The 27,718-nt window shown below is 43.7% G+C and overlaps 1 protein-coding gene and 1 pseudogene across 1 annotated transcript in view; both read left to right on the forward strand.

Annotated features, from left to right (window-relative positions):
* Window positions 1-27,718, forward strand: part of BCL9 (BCL9 transcription coactivator) — a 448,616-nt gene that overhangs the window by 109,308 nt on the left and 311,590 nt on the right. The window lies entirely within an intron of this gene.
* Window positions 6,392-6,613, forward strand: LOC149450452 (U2 spliceosomal RNA; annotated as a pseudogene).

The following is a 27,718-nucleotide window of genomic DNA, read 5'->3' on the forward strand; positions in this document are numbered from 1 at the left end:
TGCCCACCAGTGCCACCCACCTGTGCCCACCCACCAGTGCTGCCCACCAGTGCCACCCACCAGTGCAGCCCAGCAGTGCTGCCAGTCAGTGCCACCAGTCAGTGCCCAGGGGTTGTGCCAGTCAGTGCCGCCAGTCAGTGCCCAGCAGTGATGCCAGTCAGTGCCGTCTATCAGTACCCATCATCAGTGTCACCTATCAGTGCCGCCTATCAGTGCCGCCTATCCGTGCCACCTCATTAGTACTGCCTATCAGTGCCCATCAGTGCTGCCTCATCAATGCACATCAGTGAAGGAGAAAAAATGCCTGTTTCAAAAATTTTGTAATAGAAACAAAGAAACTTTTTTTTTTTTCAAATTTTTTACACTTTTTTTATTTATAGCGCAAAAAGTAAAGCGCCCAGTGGCGATTAAATACCACCAAAAGAAAGCTCTATTTGTGAGAAAAAAATGATCAAAATTTCATATGGGTACAATGTTGCATGACCGCGCAATTGTCAATCAAAGTGCGGCGGCGCTGAAAGCTGAAAATTGGCCTGGTAAATAAGGGGGTATAAGTGCCTGGTAGGCAAGTGATTAATCTACTATCACCTCAAAACCAACTGCTGTAATCAGGGCCAAGGGGGTTTGGCGCACTTTGGCATCTTTGCCTTGGGTGCTGAAGGTTCTTGTCCCAGTACTGGTTCTAATAGACCAGCCATGGAAATTTGCAAGCTGGTTCACTCCTCTGATTTCTGGCACATCACAACTGGCCCTTCATTGTGATGGACCAATCTGTGTGATCAATATCAAGTCCAAGGAGTGTTCAGGACAGCTTTCAACTTTCCTTCCTAATGTTGAGATGTGCCTACTGTATTAGAGGGCTCTGGGGTTTACAATGCAAGCAAGTAGAGCACATTTAAATTCATAGGCCAGTTACATGCAAAGCCCTTTGTATGTTATGGTTCACTCTCACTGGAGTTTACGGTGGGCTGAGGCCTGTCTCCACATCCACATCCACATGTGACCACATGTCCCAACTCTAGGCCAATCAGCAAGCAATGGTGCTTTCACATAAGAGAAAATAAAGTTTGTCACATGCTACTCCATACCTTGAAGTATGCTTTAAAATAAACCCCTCATTACTCTGTATGTGCAAAACTGCAATTCATGCTTGGTTCTGCCCCTTCTGTCTCCCCTTCCTGACCAGAGCTTTTTGAAGCACAGATGTCCAAACCAGGTTTAGCAGCATCGGTTACCTTGACTAATTTTTCATAGTAGCTTTTCAAATATTGTAGAAATGTGCAAAACCTGGGTGGTCCTCCTGGAAGCTGGAAAGCACGGTGGTAGGCACCACTATTCCTGTGATCTCCACTAGCTTCCGTGTCCTTTGCCAGGTGGCTTCTCCGCTGCATTCTGTACACAAGAAGACCCTTGCATGGGCGCCATTGACAGAGCACTTTGCATTTTCTCAGTGAATGCAAAGCATTCTCTTGTGGGGCAAGGTGTAAAGGCAGGGCGGTGATGTCATAATCACTACCCTGCCTAATTAGAGAACACCTTGCATTCATTGAGAAAATATTAAGTGTTTTCTGAATGGAGCCCATACTGAGAAAGTTTGGTACCCCCTGTTTTCAATAGGTAGCAAGGAGGCCACTCAGCACCGAACCTGGAAGCTAGTGGAGATGACTGGAGTAGTTGTGCCTTCTACAGTTATTTCCACCTTCCATGGGGATCCCACAGGTATACACGCAGGTATACACGCACCGGCCACTTTATTAGGTACACCTTGCTAATGCCAAGAAAATATTCCCTACACCATTACACCACCAGCCCGAACTGTTTATACAAGGCAGGATGGATCCATGCTTTCATGTTGTTTACACCAAATTCTGAATCTACCATCTAAATGTCACAGCAACCAGTCTGCCCATTCTCCTCTGACCTGTGACATCAACAAGGCATTTTCATCCACACAACTGCCACTCACTGGATATGTTCACTTTTTCTGACCATTCTCTGTAAACCCTAGAGATGGTTGTGCGTGAAAATCCAGGTAGATCAGCAGTTTATGAAATACCCAAATCATCCCATCTGGCACCAACAATGCCAAGTTCAAAGTCACCTAAATCCCCCTTTTTTCCCCATTCTGATGCTCGGATTGAACCACGTCTACATGCCAAAATGCATTGAGTTTCTGCCATGTGATTGGCTGATTAGCAATTTGTGTTACTAAGCAATTGAATAGCTGTACCTTTTAAAGTGGCAGGTGAGTGTACATACTTACACTTGTCCAAGCTGGGCTAATGTAACTATGGAAAAACTGCCATACCTAAACCTTGACTTCAATGTTTTTTAGGTCAAGAGGCATTTTTTGTGTTGATTTAAAAAGGAGCATTATATCACAAAGGAGTTATTATGATGAACCGCCTTGTTTTCCAATAGATGGCCTGGGATTGGGTGGGCCAAGTCCAACTTTTACAGGAAATGTTGAGATTTGCACATACTGTACCTTCAGCTGTCTGTATCTATAGATCTATTAGTCATTTGACATGTGGTTTTCGAATAAGGTGATTATGTCATTTTAGTTATATTACTGTTAAGAAGTGCCTGGGTTTTGTGCTGGTTTATTTTGGACAGAGTGGTTAAGGGATCCATATCCACATTGGTGAGATTTCACCTATTTCCTTACAAGACAGGAAATTCTTGAAAACCTTTACAGTGGGGACACACTGCATCAAAATAGTTTTGGCTCAAGTAAAGGTATAGGCTGATTTCCTTTATGCCTGAGTATTACCAAGCATACAGCCCTTGACATGTCAGTAATTTGCATTGTACATACAATTTAGGGCTATCCCATTAGTTCATAGGGGGCCCCCAAGGCATGTTAGTGAAGTAACCAAGGCGGCTAACCCTTAGAACAGTGGTTCTCAACCTTCCTAATGCCGCGACCCTTTAATACAGTTCCTCATGTTGTGGTGACCCCCAACCAGGGGGCAAAAGGGGATCATGGGGCCCCTGTGTCCTTGCCCAAACTCAAAAAAGCCTATGAAAAAGGTACCAGGAGCATCTCATGGGGCCCCCCACTGACCCCGGGCCCTTGGGCAGTGCCCTAGTTTCCAAATGGTCAGTCCGCCCCTGCCTCCAACCATAAAATTATTTACCCAGTAATTATAATTCATGAAGTATCGTTTTACCTCCAATACTGCTGCTTTCTACACAGTAGCTGCTTTCTACACAGTAGCTGCTTTTAACAGAGTAGCTGCTTTCTACACAGTAGCTGCTCTTACACATTGGAAATATTTGTTTTCCGATGGTCTTAGGTGACCCCTGTGAAAGGGTTGTTCGACCCCCAAAGGGGTCGCGACCCACAGGTTGAGAACCACTGCCTTAGAACATTGAATGTTGCATGGGAGCAAACCCCTGGAATGGTTAACTTTGGGTTTACCAAAACTGGTGTCTCTTGTGGTAGTCGTAAACTGTGTTGCGCTCTTTGGCTGTGGGCGCCCAAACCCAACGTGGAATCCATCTCCTCCCTCAATATACAGGCTTTAAACATTCAGGTTGCAATCCGCTGAAGTTTTTTCTTTCAATCAGCTTTATTGTAGCAGTAAAATGGCTTTTATTGTACAGTTTCTCTCTCCCTGACTTTTTCTGATGTATTTGACCCCTGGCCTGGTCTTAAACTGGCCATACACTTGATTGAAGTTCGGCCGGTCTCTGCAGGGTGTGTCAGTCCCTGCTTGACAGAAGTCAATTGTCTGATTGACTTTTGTTGAAGTCAACAAAGGACATATTGAAAAACATATTGAAGGACATATTAGAAAACATCTAGATCAGTGGCTGCAGCCGCTGATCAGTGTATTCTGACAGCAGCTGGAGTCACTGTCAGAATACAACGTCCCGGGTTGGGGAGGGGGGGATTCCTCCATCCACCTTGTTTGTTTGGAGCCCACTGGCTGAACAAAAAAAAAAACCTAACAGTATATGGCCAGCTTTGATCATAGAGATTCCTATGACCAATACTCAGCTAGGGGTGAAATGCGTCAGAACGAGTCATGTCTGGTGGGAGCGACAATGCATTGCAAGTCTTGTTACAACCTAAATGTTTGTTGAGGGTAAACTCTTTGAGGGTACTTTTGTTGATGAATAAAAGTGACCAGGATCCTTAAAACAGAGAGAGCAAAGTCTGTCAAAACTCTCCATTTGCAGCAAAATCTCAGTTTCTTTGCATTGAAGCTCGTAGGAAATGAATGAGCTGCTGCAATGCAATGTAATGCAAGATGACGCATCAAAAAATCAAGCAAAACATGCAGATGGTCCTTTTTGGAATAAAAATGCCGGCACCCCCCATTCCAGGAGCGGTAATGATTTTCTGGCTTGGGTATGTCACTCTTTAGAACGGTGTAAGGATGATTACTGACAAAGTCTGGCCGTACACTGAAATATACATGAGCAGGAGGATAAAGGGGAGAGGTGGCTCATTAGCATCTTGCTGTTTATGAGTGTGCAGAGGACAGGAACTGCCGCTCTCCAGTATATGCGTGATAATGACCTCCCTGTTATAAATAATAAGGTTATTAGGAATCACAGAGGAGTTCAAAGGCGCAGAGCAATATATCTCATTTATACAGCACTGACACGTTCCATAATGCATCACAGAGGACATTGTACCTTTCACATTAGGCTATGCCGCCGGAGGAGTCACAGACAAACACACGGGGGCAAATGTATCTACCAATTTGCAGAAGGAATCCTGTACAAGCACACAAAGCACATATGGTCTGCAGTACGTTTATGTATGTTGGCAGTTATCAGTATGGGACATGATTGGGCATTTAGTAGTTGGCTCATTTTTATGGTGGCTTTCTCTGTGAATCCTTGGCACTGGTTTCCTTTGGTGGTATTCCTGGTTCTTGCCCTGGTTCATGGCTCTGGGCTGCACTGCAAATTCCCCTCTCGTTTCCAACACGCTATTGTATCTTGCCTGGAGGACCATTGCTGAGCATGCATGGTCATTGGCAGTCCTTTTTCTGTGCCCCTTTTAGGGACAAACTCAAGTAAAATACTTTGTTAGTCCATAAATGTGATTGTTGCTGTGTTTTGGGTTGACTTTTGTTGCTGACCTCCATTGACCTGACCTTGCTTGAACTCCCTGTCCTAATCTTTCTTCATTGGCACTGTGGTTATTGCTGCTCGGGTTTTAACAATCAGCTACCTCTGACAGTGACCAGTGGATGGATTCCTATGTTTGCTCCTGTCTTCTCCTTTGGCACTATCTGTGCTTGGCCGGTTTTGGCCCCATGCTGGATTCTCAACTATGCTACTGTATGCCAACCCTCTGGTTGACTATCATTGACCTATCTCTAGCCTGCCAATCCACTTGCTGGACTGGTAGCATACACCTAGCTCTCTCTCTATAATCTGCTGCAAAAGATCTGGGGGGCACCCATTGCCCACCAGTGCCTACCCATAAAAGAGATATGGAGGCTACCATTGCTCTGGTTTTAGCAGTTAGTTACACCTGGCAGTGATTGCTGGATAAACTCCCAGGTATGCTTTTGTCACTCTATGCCCATCTGGTTTTGGCCCCTGCTAGATTCCCAACTATACTATGTCTACTCTCAGGTTGACTATCGTTGACTTGTCTCTAGACTGCCAGTCTATCTGCTGGACGTGGTAGCTTCCAGACAGTCATTTCTCTGTAATCTGCCGCAAAAGATCTGGCAGGCACCCAATGCTCAACAATGGCCACCTATAAGAGAAAAAGAAAGGCTGCCCTTGCTCTGGTTTTAGCAGTCTGCTACAGCTGTCAGTGACCACTGGGTAGACTCCCAGGTATACAGTACATCTGCTTCATCCTTTAGTGTTATCTATGCCTAGCTGATTTTGGCTCCAGCTAAATTCCCGACTATGCTATGTCAACCCTTTGGTTGACTATTGTTGACCTGTCTCTAGACTGCAATTCTAGTCCACCTGCTGGTGACATCCACCCAACCCTCTCTCTATAGTCAGTTTCAAAAGATCTGGGAGACACTTACTGCTCACCAATTCCCACCCATAAGCAAATAAAGAGGTTCATATTTCTCCGATTTTAACAATCAATTACAGTTGCCAGTGACTACCGGGTAGACTCCCAGGTATACATCTGTCTCATCCTTTGGTGTTATATATGCCCAGCTGGTTTTGGCCCCTGCTAAATTCAAAACTGTGCTATGTCAAACCTCTAGTTGACTATTGTTGACCTGTCTCTAGACTGCCAGTCCACCTGCTAGATCTGGCAGCTTCCACCAAGCCCTCTCTCTATAATCTGCTGCATAAGATCAAAGGGGCACCCATAAGTACCCTCATAAACTGCTAAACGTAAAGAAGGTTACTGACGTGTCTACAGACCCTGAGATAGTGCCTGTGCCTTATCGCTTCTCGGCCTTTTGGCTAAGATCAAGTGTAGTATCTGTTCTTACCAGTTTTCAGGAGAGGGAATGCCAGTGCCCTATTGGCTCGGGGCACTGGTTAGTACCTCTTCTGATGTAATTAGGTGGGAATGGTGAGAGTGGTGAGGGAGCTTTTTCCTCTTGGGTTGATTCTGACCTGGTTTACCAGGCTTGTCCCCGGTTCTAGGTAAGGCTCTCCCCAAGCTTTCTAAGTTCTGATGCCTTTCTGGTAGGGATGGGGCTGCACTGGTCTGGCTGAGGGCTGGGCTGAGAAAGAAGCCCGTGGTGTATGTGCCCCTGGAGTGGCAGTCCAGGGGTGCCGAAATGCTCACGATGAGGGAGCTCACTTTGAGTTTTAGGCACCTTGGTCACTACACCAGTCTTGCTTTTTTTTCGCACCTGCCTCTAGGGCAGTGTTTCTCAACTCCAGTCCTCATGGACCCCCAACAGGTCATGTTTTCAGGATTTCCATTATTTTGCACAGGTGATTTGATCAGTTTCACTGCCTTAGTAATTACCACAGCTGTTTCATCTGAGGGAAATCCTGAAAACATGACCTGTTGGGGGTCCATGAGGACTGGAGTTGAGAAACACTGCTCTAGGGCCAGACCTTTTGGCCAGGACTAGAGGAATTTTTTTTTCCTGGCCGAAACAGCCCACCATAGTTCTACACTATGGCACAAATAAGCACGTTTTCCTTCCCTTTTTTCATGTTTCTTTGTCACTTGCATCTTTTGCACAGCACATACACACTTTTTCACTCTCTGATTAGTAGGGCGTAGGTCATCGGGCCTGCCCTGAAAGCCTTTGGGGGGGGGGGAGGCAAGTGGCCTTTTGGTCAGGGTCTCCCCCTCTCATGGGGAGCACCACTTAGTACTTGGGGTGGCCTTGCTTCGGCAGGCCTCCTGAAGAAAGGGGTCCACCTGGTTTTGGCCAGGTGGATCTAGTGAGTGCCTCAGTCCCTGTCAGGAGCTCTGTGCCCCAAGGGATCAAGGCTAGGGCCCTTTCTCTTCGGAGGAGGGCTAGATGTACACCTAGTGCACTTTTTTGTGTGCTTCACTTTTTGTTTGCCCCGGGTGCTAGTTTTTTGAGTGTGTTCACTACACCACGGGACTTCGAAAAAGATAAAAACAAAAAGTGCCTGTGCCTTATGCAAACTCCATATGTAGCTGGACATCAAACCCAGAACCCCAGCACTGCAAGGAAACAGTGCAAACCCATTGAAGTAGATGCAAACCTTAACTGGGTGACATTAAGACTGCCAGAGCACTGTGCATCATAAACAATTTTCTTTCATAAAATCCAATTTTCTAAATTTCATTAACATGAAGCTTATTTGAGATTTTAGTGATTGGATTTAGATCCACTTTAACCATCATATTGCCCAATGGCTAGCTGGCTCAAAATTATTTTTGATGTTGCTGGTTATTATAAAGACAAATTGGTATTAATTCCACCGCCTAAGGCGGCCCATAGATCAGCAGGAAACAAAAGATGGGCAGATATGTACCTGTCCTCACTTGACTTGTTCAGGCTCTGGGAACTGCCACAACCCTCACCCCAACCAGCAGCAGTACATACAATGTGCTTTATATTTGCAGGTGAAGGATTGGAAAATGCTTCCTTAAGCGCTCATTCATTATATCTGTATAGAGAGAAATACAGAGGCTGGCCTTCTTGAAAATGCTAGTTACCTGGCTGATATATATTATACGTTTTTCACTTTTTCCCCAGTCACTCCAAAGCCATTGGACAGCAATGACAGGCAGGAGCCTGGCTACAGCAGCCTCCATATTTCTCTATATACAGGTTCCCTTTAAATGACGATGTTCAGCCCTATTCTGGAGCTCTGTAATCAATATTACATCATTAGGGGGGTTATTTAATAAAACTGCATGATGCAAAATTTGGTGTCTGTCTGGCTTATGGTACCAATCAGCTTCCAGGTTTTATTGTCAAAGCTTAATTGAACAAGCTGAAGTTAGAACCTGATTGGCTACCATGCATAGCTGCACCAGATTCTGAGTGCTCCAGTTTTAATAAATCCCACCCAAGTTTACTTTTTGTACAACAGACCTGAATTGTGAGAGAAAGAAGAAGCACAAGGAGTCAGTAAGTTCATGTGCTGAGAAGAAGCATGTTGGCAGGAGGAGAGAGCAAAGTGCCAAAGAGATGAGCACTGTGCTGCTTCTCCTTTCACTGTCCAGTCGCAAGCTGAGGGAGCTGGTCCAGAACAAGAGGGCTAAGAGGAAGTGGGTTTAACGATGCTAGCCATTAGACTGAGGACATCTAGCGGCAGACAATAGGTACTGCAGGGGGAATCTCTGGACTGAATGTGAATGTTGCAGCAAAAGCCGTTTTATTATTTTATCTTTTAATTTTTATCTTCTTATTTTTGCATATTTCACCTGCACAGACTGGCTTTAAAATAAATATGGGTTTACTATGTTATTAACCACTTCCCGACCGGCCGTTGCATATAAACGGCTGGACGGTGGCAGTGCAGGGTCGGGTGGCCGTTTATAAACGGCCTCCCAGCACCCTGCTTGTGCGCGCTCCCTGGGAGCGCGCAGCACCGCAATCCGGTGCCCGCTGTGTCCTCCGGACACAGTGAAACACCGATCGTCGGACAGGACCTCTGTGTGAGGTCCCGATCATGTGATCACTGATTGGCCAATCAGTGATCACATGCAAAGTAGTAAGCAAGATGTCACTTCTGACATCATTGCTTACTACGTGTGAAATCTGTAAATGATCACAGAGGTCACATGGTACAAGGCTATTCATAACAGCCTTGTACCATGTGACAAGCTGTGACCAATCACAGCTCACTCAGTACTTCTCAATGAGTGCAAGAATGCAGACAGAGAGAAAGAGAAATGATTGCTTTTACATCCTATATGGGTGTATAAGCAATCAGTGTAAAAAAAAAAAAAAAAATCTTCATCACCCCCCACAAGTAGTACAGTGTCACCATGGTGACACTGTACTGCTAGGGTGACAGTATGTAAAAAAAAAAAAATAAAAATAAAATAAAAATGTAAACAAAAATGTTTAAAAATGATAAATTTTGGTTATAAACTAATTTGGATTTTTTTTTTTACTAAAGAGATAACAAAATAAATTTTGGCCAAGATTTATGATGAAATATTATTTATTTGCAAACATTTATTAAAAAAACACTTTTTTTCAAAATTTTTGAACTTTTTCATTTACATAGCAAAAAAAATAAAAATCCCAGCGGTGAATAAATACCACCAAAATAAAGCTTTATCTGTCTCAAAAAAATGGTAAAAAATGTATTTGGGTACAGTGTTGCATGACCGCGCAATTGTCATTCAAAGTGTGATAGCGCTGAAAGCTGAAAATTGCCCTGGTCAGGAAGGGGGTAAAAGTGTCCGGTCTGGAAGTGGTTAATTAAAATTATTATTATTATTATTACACAGGATTTATATAGCGCCAACAGGTTTAAAATATATATATTTTGTAGATTGGATGTTCACCCAGCTTGCAGGTATGGGATTTTTATTTTTCCGGCATTGTTGCACCCTGGCACACCGTACGTCACCCCAGCGGTTAAGTGGGTGTCCGGGCAGAACATTGAACCTGCTGACTTTTGCCTGACCTTGGGATTAATGCTCAGAAAATGGGGCACACACAGCGCGGCTGGTAGAGAGCCCAGTGACCTAGATTAGCACTTGTGTAACCTGTCCGTTGGGACCGCCACTCACACCAAGGCTTTGGGAAAACAAATGAATTTGCCATGGAAGCTCTTTCATATGTAAATCAAACGCCTACATCTTAGCCCCTTGTCCAGAGAATGGAAATGGATAAGGGGGGAGGAGGAGGTGAAAGGGGGCTCGCTGGGTAGCAGATCTTGTTACACATGAACTTGAATTCACTTCTCCAAAACATTTTTTTTGAAAGGAATCTGTAGGGCTCGTTCACACATTGTCCGTTGAGCTGCGTTGGTTTGCACAGATCATCCCAGGCTCAACGCAAAGGCACACAGAGAACAATATACCTCCTAAACAACCAAACGAGAAAAAGCCACCTAATATGACACGTATACATATGTCATATTAATATCTCCGTCTCACTCATAATTGGTGTGGATTTATGAACCCAATATACCTAACAAAAAATAGCAGTGTGACAGATGCAGTGCTGCTCAAACAAAGTGGTTACTTGAAAATCCAAGCGGAGTAATATTGTCATACAAAAAACTTTATTCGATCACATGGATCATATAGAGGTTTAGACATAGATATGGTAAACAGGTAGTAGTAAAATCACTTAAAAACATTTGGCGTCTCCAGATTTAGTGGTTGTTCGGCAATTAAGGATCCACATAAGGCAATGGAGTTCCTAACTACTAGATCAGAGAATTTTCCATATTTTCCATACAAAGTCAGCATAGGGAGATCATTCTTCAAAAACCATTTTGGTAATAATCACAATAAGTAGAATGACTTCCTAAAATGGAAAAACCAAAAAAGAAAAAGATTATAGTAGGTGGAACTAAAATAGGGTAAATGCACTGGGCAAATATATTAACCCAGGAAGGCCATATATCCATCCTTCAATGATGGTCAAGCTTTCGAGAAGGTAATGATTAAAATATACACTAGTTATGTGTTTACTGGGCTAATGTATTTGCCCAGTGCATTTACCCTATTTTAGTTCCACCTACTATGATCTTTTTCTTTTTTGGTTTTTCCATTTTAGGAAGTCATTCTACTTATTGTGATTATTAATGGTTTTTGAAGAATGATCTCCCTATGCTGACTTTGTATGGAAAATATGGAAAATTCTCTGATCTAGTAGTTAGGAACTCCATTGCCTTATGTGGATCCTTAATTGCCGAACAACCACTAAATCTGGAGACGCCGAATGTTTTTAAGCGATTTTACTACTACCTGTTTACCATATCTATGTCTAAACCTCTATATGATCCATGTGATCGAATAAAGTTTTTTGTATGACAATATTACTCCGCTTGGATTTTCAAGTAACCACTTTGTTTGAGCAGCACTGCATCTGTCACACTGCTATTTTTTGTTAACAATATACCTCCACAGATGTGCAGTTGTGTGCGTTGCGGGAAAATGTAGCATTTTTACATTTTATGCAATGTACGTGCATAGAGTTCAATGAAGTGTGACACTTCAAAAAAGTTATGAAAAAAAGAAAGTAAACAGTGCAATGCTTTGTAACAAAATATTGCACCAGTGGCTAGCATGTCTGCCTGGTAGCACTAGGGTCAGTAGTTCAAATCCCAACCATGGAGTTTGCATGTTCTCCCTGTGCCTGTGTGGGTTTCCTCTGCGTACTCTGGTTTCCTCCCACACTCGAAAGACATGCTGGTAGGTTAATGGTCTCCTGTCTCATTTGACCCTAGTATGTGTATGTATGAATGTGAGTTAGGGAGCTTAGATTGTACACTTCTTGAGGGTTAGGGACTGATGTGAATGTACAATATATATATATATATATATATTTATTTATTTATTTCAGGTACTTATATAGGGCTGTCAATTTACACAGCACTTTACATATATATTGTACAATCACATTAGTCCCTAACCCTCAAGGGGTGTACAATCTAAGGTTCCAAACTTACATTCATACATACACACACAAGGGGACACTTTAGACAGGATCCAAGTAACCTACCAGCATGTCTTCCTCACACACTCCAAAACCGTAGTACCTGGAGGAAACCCACGCAGGCACAGGGAGAACATGCAAACTCCAGGCAGGTGGTGCCGTGGTTGGAATTCGAACCAACGACCCTTGTACTGCCAGGCAGAAGTGCTAACCATTTAGCCACTGTGTATATATATATTTATATACATACACTCACCAGCAGGGCTGGTGCTTCCACTAGGCAAAGAAGGCAGAGGCTTAGGGTGCACTGCCACCTTGGGGCAGCATAGGCCGCCACTCTCTCTGTGTGGCCTATGGTATGAATTCTTCATTTCTCTGCAGAGTCTCCCACTCCTCATACACAGGGAATGATGGGATCTTTACTCTGCACAATTGTCTCACAGCCCGTCCACACACATGATCATTTAGTACATATATATACTGTATATATACACATGACAGTATTCCATGTAGCAGTGAAGTGTTGGCTCCACCTAGGATGGGAAGTGATGACATTAGCCCAGGACACCGGGCGGACAGCAGTTTCTGATCCTCCAGCTGTAACAGGGAACCGGATAGGGACTAAATGGGATGTGTCCAGTGCTGGCCCCACCTTCTTTTATACAGCTAGAGCCAATCAATGGATGTGCTCTGGTTGCAGGGTTAACCCTATGTGAGATAGGATGATCGGGGCCCGATGTGTATGAGAGGGAATCCGTGTAGTGCTGGGAGGCCAATTGTCCTCACTGAGAGCCACAGCCTGGACTCTGCACCCCGGGAGGGGCCATCAGAGGTCAGCCGAGCCAAGGAGGGTGGCGAGTCATGGAGGTGATGGGAGGTCAGCGAAAGGGGAGCGGATGCTGATTGTTCGTGTAGGACACCACAACGTCATAAATGATCCTTCAGCTGAGGGGGGGGGGGTGGCAGAGGGGGTGGAAGAAAGGACAGAAGATGTCTGGTGTCTGGGCTAGTGTAGCTGCTGAGTTGCCGCTCCTTCCAGTGTTCCTCTCAGACTCAATCCCTTACTGCAAGCCGGTTGGCTGATGCTGATGACTGTGGAATTTTGTAACTCGGTCTCTTTTTTTTTTTTTTTTTGTTTCTCTTTTTGATTGGTTAATACAGTTAATTTATATTTGGTTAATATATATTTTGTCTTTAATATTGGTGCTGGTGGCATCTTATGGCACTTATTTTTGCAAATTAAAAGAAATTTAGCAGTTTCATGTTTTAATGATTTAATATTTTCTAATGTTCATAATTTTTTTTGGGGGGGGTGCAATTAGCTGGTCTTGCCTAGGGCGCAAAATACTCTAGCCCTGCCCTAGGCCTTGCTCACAGGCCACTTTATTAAGTACATCTGTTCAATTGCTTGTTAACACAGATTGCTAATCAGCCAATCACATGGCAGCAACTCAATTCATATAGGCATTTGGACGTGGTGAAGATGACTTGTTGAAGTTCAAACCGAACATCAGAATAGGGAAGAAAGGGGATTGAAGTGACTTTGAACGTGGCCTGGTTGTTGGTGACAGATGGGTTGGTCTGAGTATTTAAAAAACTGCTGATCTACTGGGATTTTCACACACAACAATCTCTAGTGTTTACAGAGAATGGTTCAAAAAAGAGAAAATATCCAGTGAGTGGCAGTTGTGTGGAGGAAAATGCCTTGTTGATGTCAGAAGTCAGAGGAGAATGGGCAGATTGGTTTGAGATGATAGAAAGGCAACAGTAACTAAAATACCACTCAATACAACCAAGGTATGCAGAATACCATCTCTGAATGCACAACACGTCCAACCTTGAAGTAGATGGACTACAGCAGCAGAAGACCACATCGGGTGCCTCTCCTCTCAGCTAAGAACAGGGAACAGAGGCTACAGTTGGTACAAACTCACTGAAATTGGACAATAGAAGATTGGAAAAACGTTGCCTGGTCTGATGAGTCTCGATTTCAGCTGCAACATTCACATGGTAGGGTCAGAATTTGGCGTAAACAACATGAAAGCGTGGATCCATCCTGCCTTGTATCAATGGTTCAGGCTGGTGGTGGTGTCATGGTGTGGGGGAGATTTTCTTGGCACACTTGGGACCCCTTAGTACCAATCGAGCATCATTTAAACACCACGACCTACCTGAGTATTGTTGCTGACCATGTCCATCCCTGTATGACTCCAGTGTCCCCATCTTCTGAAGGCTCCTTCCAGCAGGATAATGCACCATGTCACAAAGATCACATCATCTCAGACTGGTTCCTTGAACATGACAATGAGGTCACTGGACTCCAATGGCCCCCACAGTCACCAGATATCCATCCAATAGAGCACCTTTGGGATGTAGTGGATGCGCAGGGGCGGACTGACCATTTGGAAACCCGGGCACTGCCCGAGGGCCCGGGGTCAGTAGGGGGCCCCATGAGATGCCCCTGGTACCTTTTTCATAGGCTTTTTTGAGTTTGGGCAAGGACACAGGGGCCCCATGATCTCCTATTGCCCGGCAGCCCCATGAGTTGTCAGTCCGCCCATGGGTATGCGTCATATGGAGGATAATGTGCAAGGACTGCGATGAATGAGCGCTAAGATCGACTTTTAGAGGTTTTTTTTGTTTGAGATAAAAAAGCTGAATACAAATAACCTGGATGTGCTAATGTTTTATATTTTTATGTATAGTTTGTATCATTATGAGGGGGATTCCCTAAAACTGGAGCACTCAGAATCTGGAGCAGCTGTGCATGGTACCCAATCAACTTCTAACTTCAGCTTGTTCAATTAAGCTTTGTCAATAAACCCTGGAAGCTGATTGGTTTCTATGCTCCAGATTTGGCACTCGCCAGTTTTAGTAAATAACCCCCAATATGTACATGGGAGCAGTTAAAGTTGGTCATTCCATGTGGCGGCTCTATTTCCTCTTCAGTAGTGCTACACAGAAGGATAACTATACATGATATAATATATATATATTTATCCTTTAAAACAGCGGTTCTCAACCTGTGGGTTGCGACCCCTTTGGGGGTCGAACAACCCTTTCACAGGGGTCCCCTAAGACCATCAGAAAACACATATTTCCGATGGTCTTAGGAACCGAGACACCGCTCCTCTATCAGTCTCCAGGTGGGTCTGCCCACACGCAGATACGTCCACATTTCCCTGGACCGCGATGTGTGCGCGGGATGACATGCCGCCCCTGTCATCTGGCCACATCCCCGGGATCACTCAACAGCTCCGCCTCCTTGCCAGTGATTGGCTGCCGGAACTGTAACTCAGGAGAGGCACACAGGCGGCCAATCACCGGCGAGGAGGTGGAGCTTGGAGAGGAGGAGCCGAGCAGCAGCGCGATGAGCAAAGAAGATCGAGCGAGGGAGCGGCCGGAGAAGGAAGACAGCTGACAGGTAAGCGTCTGTAGCGTGCAGATGGTGCTGCTGCAGCCAGGTATGCTGGCTGTAGATGGGAGAGAGAGGGAGCGAGCCCAGGCTGGAGCAGAAGTCAGCAAGGTAAGTATCATTGGTGTCAGTGGGAGGAATAGTGCCCCATCATTGGTGTCATTAATACCAATGATGGGGCACTATTCCTCCCACTGACACCAATGATGGGGCACTATTTCCTCCCCCCCACTGACACCAACGATGGGGAACTATTCCTCCCCCCACTGACACCAACGATGGGGCACTGTTCCTCCGCCCACTGACACCAACGATGGGGCACTATCCCCCCCCACTGACACCAATGATGGGGCACAATTCCCCCCCACACTAGTATCAATGATGGGGCACTATTCCCCCCGCCCCGCCCACTGACACCAATGATGGGGCACTATTCCTCCCACACTGACACCAATGATGGGGCACTATTCCTCCCACTGACATCAACAATGTGGCACTATTCCTCCCACTGATACCAATGATGGGACACTATTCCTCCCACTGACACCAATGATGGGGCACTATTCCTCCCACTGACATCAACAATGGGGCACTATTCCTCCCACTGATACCAATGATGGGACACTATTCCTCCCACTGACACCAATGATGGGGCACTATTCCTCCCACTGATACCAATGATGGGACACTATTCCTCCCACTGACACCAATGATGGGACACTATTCCTCCCACTGATACCAACGATGGGACACTATTCCTCCCACTGACACCAATGACGTGGCACTACTCCTTCCACTGCAAAATTACAGTTATGAAGTAGCAACGAAAATAATTTTATGGTTGGGGGTCACCACAACATGAGGAACTGTATTAAAGGGTCACGGCATTAGGAAGGTTGAGAGCCACTGCTTTAAAAGGATAGTTCACCTTTTCTGAAAAAAATTAAAAAGGTGAACTAATGTCCTAACCCCCCCCCCCTCCCCTGGTACATGCTGTACCTACTACTGATAGCAGTAATGCTAGTCTGAGTGGGGTTAGTGGTAAATGTATTATCAGATTTAAATACACTATCAAATTGAAGCCAAATTCCAGCTCACACTTTATAATCAGTTAAAGAAGTTTTTTTTTTCCTTTTGGGATAAAGGATTTGTAGAATTGGTAGACTGCAATGTAATAAATGTTTGCTTTTAGGTTTAATACTGTTTTAACTTACCCAATGACCCTCCATCCCAATCACCCCTATTCTCGTCTGTTGTGTCACTGAACGCTCTCTGGCTGATCCCTTGCTTTTTCTGAGCATGCGTAAAGAAAATCCCATTCGTTCCAATGGTGATGTCATCTTTTATGGATCCCAACAATAGCCAGCATCTGGGGGCACACCATTTCTACGGACTGCACAGATGCACAAGGGCCCTATGGGACTTAGGGGTCCATTTTCACTAGATGTGGTCCAGATTGGTGCTTGAACCTCACTATCACATAGACCTGGACACTGATCACTGTAGTCTAGCTGTCAATATATACACAGTGAGTGAAGTTAAATTAAATGGGGGGGGATTTTATTGCATAGGGGCCGCCATTGGACTGTTCATAGGAACGACTAGGTTTTCCATGAGGCTCAGGATTTACAAATCTTTATTTGAATTAGAGCCATCAATAACTGTCAGTAATTGTTTGGGAAAGAGCTAAATCCAGGTGGATCTGGTGGTTCAACATTTTCATTATCGGTTCGGATTACGCTTTGGATTTCCAACAGATGTCAGAAACAAATGCAGGCTCAAACCAATTGCTGAAGGATCTTTTGTAGAAATAATCTTTCAGCCTTTCAGGTTGTGTATATTTAGGTATATTCAGGGGCGGACTGACAACTTATGGGGCCCCCGGGCAATAGGGGATCATGGGGCCCCTGTGTCCTTGCCCACACTCAAAAAAGCCTATAAAGAAAAGGTACCAGGGGCATTTCATGGGGCCCCCTACTGACCCCGGGCCCTCAGTCAGTGCCCGAGTGCTCGAATGGTCAGTCCGCCCCTGGGTATATTAAGCATTTAGGGCAAAAAGACTGAGGACGCAGTATATAATTCAGGCATGCAATGAAAACAGGGTCGTCCAAATACCCAATCCAACAAATAGAGGCCAGATTGAGTGAAAATGACCTTATACTTGAAGGCAGCCAGTGGCATAGCAACAGCCATAGCAGCCAATGCCGCCATGTTGGGGCCCAGGTCGGGATGGAGGCCCTGCTGCTGAGTAAATATAATGTTAATTCCCTGCACTGTTGCTCTTCCCTGGCAAATTCTATCCACAACACTGGTCCCTAATGGTGCATTGACTATGGCGACAGATCTCTTGTTGCCGGTCTTTGACTAAGACATACTTTATGTTAAAATTAAAGCAGAACTTCAACCAAAAGTGGAAGTTCTGCTTTACGTCCTTCTCCCCCTCCTCTGCCATATTTGGAATGACATTTTTTTTGGTGGTGGGGGAGCTACTTTTGACAGGTACCCGCTCCCAAGGCAATCCAAGCTGAAGGTCTCCTCTACCTCTCCCTTCCCTCAGTCTCCTAGGACCCATCACAGGTTCCAGAAGACTGCAAGACCATTCAAAAGGCGCTGCACAGCTGACGCATGGGCACCGACTGCGAAGCCGCAAACCGCACAGCCGGCTGCCCACAGTTAAGGTGTCTGTGCCGGGAACCCAAACACTAGTGCAGGGGCGGACTGACCATTTGGAAACTCGGGCACTGCCCAAGGGCCCGGGGTCAGTAGGGGGCCCCATAAGATGCCCCTGGTACCTTTTTCATAGGCTTTTTTGAGTTTGGGCAAGGACACAGGGGCCCCATGATCCCCTATTGCCCAGGGGCCCCATGAGTTGTCAGTCCGCCCCTGCGCTAGTGAACAACTAGCCCAGGTGGGGATGGCACTGGATCCCTGGACAGGAAAGTGTCCTGTTATTAAAAATCAGACAGGATTTGTAGCTACTGACTTTTAATTTTTTTTCTAGAGTGAAAAACCACTTTAATTTCACTATTGTTTCAGTTCACCCTGCCAAGTGTTACAGGAAAAGTTATTGGGGGCCCCATTGAGACCCTGTAATCTGAACGTATACCTCTTGGGACAGCTAGACATAGTGCAATGCTCACATGATTACCAGAGGTTTGCTTAAGGTTGCATTCACACCTATGCAGTTTCTAAATGCGCAACAAAACACAGAAATATACATTTTACTGCACGTTTCGGAAATGCTTTGCAAAAAAAGTGCACAAATGACAACTGAATACAAAAAAAAAGAAAGAAAAATGAAAAGAAAAATACACAAAAAAGAACACTATATGAAATAAACTAAACTGCAGTTGGGGTGCCATTAACAACAATTAATGGCACCCCAAGTGCGATTTAATTTATTTCATATAGTGTTCTTTTTTGTGTATTTTTCTTGTCATTTTTCTTTCTTTTTTTTTGTATTCAATCGTCATTTGTGTACTTTTTTTCATTATGCAAAATAATATAAAATAATAGGGCTAATGAGGATCCATTTATTAGGGCAAGAACAGGTCTAGGATAGTTTTTAAAAAAGCTTCTCTATCCCCTAGGAACCATTGCATCTTTTAAATAACATTTTGCCTTCCCCACTGACTTCAAAACAGTTTTCCAAAATGATGAAATTTTGGCAAAATCTCCAGACTTGTATATAGACAGAAATGGGAGGTTGATTGCGGTATTACATTTTCAGAAGAGGACTGGGAATCCATGGAGGATAATATACGTAGGGGCTCTGGGTCTCTCTTAGTTCACATTGACGTACAAAGCTGTCCACCATACTGCCCCGAACTACATCACTGACCTAATATCCAAGTACCGCCCAGCACACACACTCCGCTCCTCACAAGACCTCCTTCTCTCTAGTTCCCTGGTCTCCTCCTCCCATGCCCGTTTCCAGGACTTCTCCAGGGTGTCACTCTTCCTCTGGAACTCCCTGCCCCAACCCATCAGATTATCACCTACTCTCCTCTCCTTTAGGCGCACCCTGAAAACCCATCTCTTCAGGGAAGCCTACCCTACCCCCTGCTAACTTGACCGACCTCCTCCACTCTTCCTCCCACTCCATCCCCCACAGCCATCTCCTCCTGTACCACCATCCCCTCCCTCCTAGATTGTAAGCTCCAAAGAGCAGGGCCCTCAATCCCCTCATGTTTTGCATTGTATTGGTATTGTTCTGTCACATGTTCTGTCCCCCTTTGTAATGTACAGCGCTGAGCGAACTATTGGCGCTTTATAAATACTGTATAATAATAGTTCGTGAGATGGCCTTCAAGTTTTAATCCGTTAGTACTATACCCCCTCTAGACTACATGTCATGTTTCCGGGAACGTCACATCTCTGTTTTAGGGGTTGCTGCCTTGCTGGTACCCTTGTGCATGTGTTTTGGGCTTGTCCTGGTCTTTCCTTGATCTGGCGTAGAGTTTCTGAGGTGGCCTCTGCCTTGGTGGATATTCCGGTGAACTTGTCGTTGCTTATTGGGTGCTCCCATTTCGGGGATTCCAGCCAACGCAATGAGGCTAATTTACACTGCGTCTCTACCCTATGGGCCATTGCCCTTCATTGGAAGTCACCAGTAGTGCCTTTGTCCTCTGTTTTGTGGAGAATTGATATTATGCTCATGGAATGTATTCAATATACATTATTGGGTAGAATGCACTTATTCAACAGAAAATGGGATGGTTGGAAGACATTTCGGCACTTATTGTTAGATTGATGAACTATCATGGATTTATTGGCATTGTATCTTTGTTGGTGGTGTGGTTGTTCTGCATGTCTTACTGCCTACCTCATTCATGTACTCGAACTTTCTTTTTCTATGATTCTGTTTTATAATATTGTTTTTTACGTATGTGCCTTTTTCTTGATGTATGCTATACCTCATGAAGTGGTGCTGTTTTTGTTGTCTATCTCTCAATAAAAACGTTTGTAAGCAAAAAAAAAAATCTAAATTTCAGTGCCCATTACTACACGTCAACCACTTGGAAGATTTTACACTCTTCATAACCAGGACATTTTTTGCTATTTATCACTGCACTACTTTAACTGGCAATTGTGTGGTCATGCAATGCTGTATCCAAATTAAATTTATATCCTTTTTTTTTACCACTCAAATAGAGCTTTCTTTTGATGGTATTTGATCGCCACTATTTCTTTTATATAAACAAAAAAAGATTGTTAAAAAATTATATTTTCAACTTTCTGGTATAACACATATCAAATATCGGGCAGCACAGTGGCTAAATGGTTAGCACTTCTGCCTGGCAGTACTCGCATCGTTGGTTCGAATCCCAGCCACAGCACCATCTGCCTGGAGTTTGCATGTTCTCCCTGTGCCTGCATGGATTTCCTCTGGGTACTCTGGTTTCCTCCCACACTCCAAAGACATGCTGGTAGGTTAATTGGCTCCTGTCTAAATTGTCCCTAGTATGTGTATGTATGAATGTGAGTTAGGGACCTTAGATTGTACACCCCTTGAGGGTTAGGGACTGATGTGAATGTACAATATATATGTAAAGTGCTGTGTAAATTGACAGCACTATACAAGTACAATAAATAATAAAAACATTTAAAAATTAAAATTTCTTTATAAATTGAGGCCTAAATGTATTCTGCTACATGACTTGGGTAGAAAAAATCCCAATAAGTGTATATTATTTGGTTGTGTGAAAGCTATAGTGTCTACAAACTATGATATATATACTGAAATGTACACAGCTATAGATTCTATACTAATACAATTGCGGATAACAGCGACTTATAGTGTGACTGTGATAGTGTGGCTGGGAATTTGGCGCTAACAAACACTGGCTGAGAGGGACATTAGCTGACTGATATTGACGTCACTAGTGACGTTAATACAGTGAACAAATATAATCCTCTGCATTGTCACTGTAATAATGACACTGGCTGGGAAGGGGTTAAGATGGAATCACATGAATTTTGTGAATGCCACCCCATAGCACAAAGGCAATGTACCTGCATTGTAGCTCACTGTAGTACTGTAAATGCATTTGAAAATCAGGGTCAAGTATGTTTTTTTAGCATGTCAGGGTACGTTGGGCTGTCCAATCATTTCATTAGTTTGCCTTTACGCAACGCACATTGACGCTCGCCATAACGCATTTGCATTAACACACCACAAAGAAGTAAACGGGTCCTCAGGGAAATGAAGATTCTCAATTTCGCAAATCCTTAGAGCTGCCATTAGCTGCTCCCTCATTGATGAAAGCATGTGAACATGTTAATTGGGTTTATTTAGTGATTTCATCGTCTCCTTGTTTACGCTGATTTTAATTAGGCTGAGTTCTTCATTAATGTGTTGATACTATAATGTAATGCTGGAATACTGGATTTCAAACAGTTGTCAATGTTTTAAAACAATTCCTGATTAATACATGAAATAATTCAGTCTAAACACATTGTGCGCTGTGTTCTTTATACCTATATATATATATATATATATATATATATATATAAATAAAATGTATTCTCTCTCATATATATATATATATATATATATATAAAATGTATTCTCTCTCTCTCTTATATATATATATATATATATATATATATATATATATATATATATAAAATGTATTCTCTCTCTCTTATATATATATATATGTAAAATGTATTCTCTCTCTCTCTCTCATATATATATATATATATATATATATATATAAAATGTATTCTCTCTCTCATATATATATATATATATATATATATATAATGTATTCTCTCATATATATATATATATATATATATATATATATATATATACACACACACACTCCCACTGCTCAAAAGAATGACAGGAACACTTTTTAATCAGAGTATAGCATCAAGTCAATGAAACTCCTGTGATATTGATCTGGTCAGTTAAGTAGCAGAGGGGGTTGCTCACCACTTGCCCTCCAGATGATTTCCCCCCCTTCCTGACCAGGCCATTTTTTGCATTACGGCGCTGTGTTACTTTAACTGACAATTGCGCGGTCATGCAACGCTGCACCCAAATTAAATTTACATCCTTTTTTTCCTGTACGGTGGTATTTGCGCTGTGAAAAAAAAAATGCCCGACAGTTTTGAGAAAAAAAACAATATTTTTTACTTTTTGCTATTAAACATGTCCAGTAAAAACATTTAAAAGATTAAATTTCATCATAAATTTAGGCCAAAATGTATTCTGCTCCATGTCTTTGCTAAAAAAAAAAATCCCAATACGTGTAAATGAATATGTTTATGTGAAAGTTATAGCGTTTACAATTGGCGGTATATATGCTGGGATTTATTTTTTTACTAGCAATGACAGCGATCACCAACTGCGGTGGGCAATCTGACACTGGTGGGGGACTGACTTGGTGTCACTGACATCCCCAGTGACACCAATACAGTGATCAGTGCTAATAAAAAGCACTGACACTGTACTAATGGCACTGGGCATGAAGGGGTTAAAATCTGGGGTGATCAAAGGGTTAACTGTGTGCTGTGTGTTGTTTTACATTATGTCCTGTGTTAGTGCTTTACTGTAAGCATACTGATTTGCATATCTGTGCTGTGCAGATCCATGAAAAGCAGTGTGCCGGAGCTGACAGGGAGGAGAACTGTTTTGTTTACTAACAATTCTACCCCCCCCCCCCCCACCACCACCACCACCAGAGATCCTCGGCAATCACCAGGCACCAGTGGATAATCACTGGCCGGGACCCGTTGATTGACAGCTGCGGCCATGAACGGTGGCGTGGGTAGGGCATGTGCGGTTCGCCCGTGCCGCCTGCCCAGAGATGCAAAGTCACGTATATATGATTTTGCGCACAGCTGCCGCCTTGTAGCAGTATTTCTGCTATGGGGTGGAGCTAAAGCGGTTAATCAGTTTCAGCTGCTTTGGTGTTAAATGAAATTAACAACAGGTGCACTAGATAGGCAACAATGAGACGACCCCCAAAACAGGAATGGTTTTACAGGTGGAGGCCACTGACATTTTTTTACCTACTCATCTTTTCTGAATTTGTTTCACTAGTTTTGCATTTGGCTAGGGTCAGTGTCACTACTGGTAGCATGAGGCGATACCTGGACCCTACAGAGGTTGCACAGGCAGTCCAGCTCCTCCAGGATGGCACATCAATACATGCCATTGCCAGAAGGTTTGCTGTGTCTCCCAGCATAGTCTCAAGAGCATGGAGGAGATTCCAGGAGATAGGCAGTTATTCTAGGAGAGCTGGACAGGGCCGTAGAAGGTCCTTAACCCATCAGCAGGACCGGTATCTGCTCCTTTGTATAAGGAGGAACAGGATAAGCACTGCCAGAGCTCTACAAAATGACCTCCAGCAGGCCACTGGTGTGAATGTCTCTGAACAGTCAGAAATAGACTTCATGAGGGTGGCCTGAGGGCCCTACGTTCTCTTACGGCCCCTGTGCTCACTGCCCGGCTACACAGAACTCAATTTGCATTTGCCATTGAACACCAGAATTGGTACTGGCACCCTGTGCTTTTCACAGATGAGAGCAGGTTCACCCTGAGCACATGTGACAGACATGAAAGGGTCTGGAGAAACTGTGGAGAACGTTATGCTGCCTGTAACATCATTCAGCATGACCGTTTTGGTGGTGGGTCAGTGATGGTCTGGGGAGGCATATCCATGGAGGGACGCACAGACATCTACAGGCTAGACAACGGCACCCTGACTGCCATTAGGTATCGGGATGAAATCCTTGGACCCATTGTCAGACCCTACGCTGGTGCAGTGGGTCCTGGGTTCCTTCTGGTGCATGACAATGCCTGGCCTCATGTGGGGAGAGTATGCAGGCAGTCCCTGGAGGATAAAGGAATTGATACCATTGAATGGCCCCCACGCTCACCTGACCTAAATCCAATAGAACACCTCTGGGATATCATGTTTCGGTCCATCTGACGCAGCCAGGTTGCACCTCAGACTGTCCAGAAGCTCAGTGATGCCCTGGTCCAGATCTGAGAGGAAATACCCCAGGACACCTACCGAGGAGGAGCACGCCCCGATGTTGTCAGGCATACATACAAGCACGTGGGGGCCATACAAACTACTGAGTGCCATTTTGAGTTGCTGCAATGAAATTTCAGCAAAATGGACTAGCCTGCTGCATCATTTTTTTCACTTTGATTTTCAGGGTGTCTTTGAATTCAGTCCTCTGTAGGTCGATCATTTTCATTTCCATCAAATGATGGGGCATCCTTATGTTCCTAACACATTACCCCATCCATATCAGTATAGAGATCCAACATGATATTTTTCACCATTGAGATCTGATGTGTTTTCAGTGTTCCTTTTTTTAAGTAGTCTACATATAGTGTATAGAATGTGTATATTGAAAATTAAGATTTGAATCAATATCTTGATGTACACAAGAATAGTTTCCAAAATTTTGACAAAACTGAGTTTTATAGATCATTTGTTTAGCTGATTACATGAAAGTAAGGTTAATAATATAACTTAGATTAGAAAATCTTCAGTTTTACTCAAATTAGTTGATGCAACAATGAATACACCCCACAACAAAAACTAGTATATCTAGTATTTTGTATGATCTCCACGATTTGTAAGGACAGCACCAAATCTAGGCATGGAATGAACAAGTTGGTAACATATTGCAACATCGATCTTCATTCTTCAAGAACGACCTCTTTTAGAGGGAACTTGTCTCTTCAGAAATCCCCATACGTGTTGGATTGGGTTCAGATCAGGAGACATTCTTGGCCACTGAATCACTTTCACCCTGTTCTTCTTCGGAAATGCAGCAGTGGCCTTAGATGTGTGTTTTGGATCATTGTCATGTTGGAAAAATGCACGACGGCCAAGGGCACGGAGTGATGGGAGCATCTTCTCTTTCAATATAGAGCAGTACATCTGTGAATTCATGATACCATCAATGAAATACAGCTCCCTGACACCAGCAGCACTCATGCAGCCCCACAGAAGGGCACTGCCACCACCATGTTTCACTGTAGGCACCATGCATTTTTCTTTGTTCTTCTCACCTTTGTGACGCCATACAGTTTTGAAGCTCCAAAAACATTTATCTTGGTCTCATCATTACAGAGTACAGAGTTCCAGTAGTCGTCTTCTTTTTCAGCATGGGCCCTGGCAAATTCTAGGTGAGCTTTTTTGTGCATGGGCTTTAGGAGAGGCTTCCTACGTGGACGACACCCATGTATGCCATTCCTCTGCAGTGTACGCCGTATTGTGTCATGGGAAACAATCACCCCAGTTTGGCTTTCTATTTCTTTAACTAACTGCAGTGAACTTGCATGGCGATTTTCTTCAACCCTTCTTATCAGAAGACACTCCTGTCTCCTGTTAACTTCCGTGGACGGCCTGGACTTCTCTGTGAGATGGTTGCAGTTCCATCTTTGTATCACTTTTGGTACAGTATTCTGACTGCTAAGCAAAGCTTTGCTGATCTTCTTGTAGACTTCACCTTTCTTGTGTAAAGAAATGATTTTCTTTCTCAGGCCTTGTGACATTTCTCTTCCATGCCATTGCTGACAGCATGAAATGGGAGGGGTTTTCTTTGTTACGTAACGCCCTTTTATAATCAACTGTCTGCTGGACACCTGTGTAATGAAACATTAGACTCACCTGTAGTTGAATTCTTGTTAATTAGGATTCTGTTATCTAAAATTTAGCTTTGCTCCTAAGACTTTCATTGGGGTGTATTAATTTTTGCAACATGATCATGAATGAATTTGTTAGGAAAAATTTTTTTTGTGTGTGTGTGCAAATGAACAAATCTTGTGTGCAATCAATGGCCCGCATTTGTGGGAGGATTTGCAGTATAGTGTCCTATAGAAAATGTTGATTCTGAAAGGAAAGCAAAAGGTTTTTTGACAAATCTGTTGAGGGGCAGTATTTATGCTGAGCACTGTATATACAGTATATATATATACAGTCAGGTCCATAAATATTGGGACATCGACACAATTCTAACGTTTTTGGCTCTATATACCACCACAATGGATTTGAAATAAAACGAACAAGATGTGCTTTAACTGCAGACTGTCAGCTTTAATTTGAGGGTATTTACATCCAAATCAGGTGAACGGTGTAGGAATTACAACAGTTTGCATATGTGCCTCCCACTTTTTAAGGGACCAAAAGTAATGGGACAATTGGCTTCTCAGCTGTTCCATGGCCAGGTGTGTGTTATTCCCTCATTATCCCAATTACAATGAGCAGATAAAAGGTCCAGAGTTCATTTGAAGTGTGCTATTTGCATTTGGAATCTGTTGCTGTCAACTCTCAAGATGAGATCCAAAGAGCTGTCACTATCAGTGAAGCAAGCCATCATTAGGCTGAAAAAAACAAAACAAACCCATCAGAGAGATAGAAAAAACATTAGGCGTGGCCAAAACAACTGTTTGGAACATTCTTAAAAAGAAGGAACGCACCGGTGAGCTCAGCAACACCAAAAGACCCGGAAGATCACGGAAAACAACTGTGGTGGATGACCGAAGAATTCTTTCCCTGGTGAAGAAAACACCCTTCACAACAGTTGGCCAGATCAAGAACACTCTCCAGGAGGTAGGTGTATGTGTGTCAAAGTCAACAATCAAGAGAAAACTTCACCAGAGTGAATACAGAGGGTTCACCACAAGATGTAAACCATTGGTGAGCCTCAAAAACAGGAAGGCCAGATTAGAGTTTGCCAAACGACATCTAAAAAAGCCTTCACAGTTCTGGAACAACATCCTATGGACAGATGAGACCAAGATCAACTTGTACCAGAGTGATGGGAAGAGAAGAGTATGGAGAAGGAAAGGAACTGCTCATGATCCTAAGCATACCACCTCATCAGTGAAGCATGGTGGTGGTAGTGTCATGGCGTGGGCATGTATGGCTGCCAATGGAACTGGTTCTCTTGTATTTATTGATGATGTGACTGCTGACAAAAGCAGCAGGATAAATTCTGAAGTGTTTCGGGCAATATTATCTGCTCATATTCAGCCAAATGCTTCAGAACTCATTGGACGCTTCACAGTGCAGATGGACAATGACCCAAAGCATACTGCAAAAGCAACCAAAGAGTTTTTTAAGGGAAAGAAGTGGAATGTTATGCAATGGCCAAGTCAATCACCTGACCTGAATCCGACTGAGCATGCATTTCACTTGCTGAAGACAAAACTGATGGGAAAATGCCCCAAGAACAAACAGGAACTGAAGACAATTACAGTAGAGGCCTAGCAGAGCATCACCAGGGATGAAACCCAGCGTCT

This window comes from Staurois parvus, unplaced genomic scaffold, assembly GCF_062004578.1.
Source record: "Staurois parvus isolate SC_StPar_1 unplaced genomic scaffold, SC_StPar_1.0 ptg000574l, whole genome shotgun sequence".
Classification (NCBI taxonomy): domain Eukaryota; kingdom Metazoa; phylum Chordata; class Amphibia; order Anura; family Ranidae; genus Staurois; species Staurois parvus.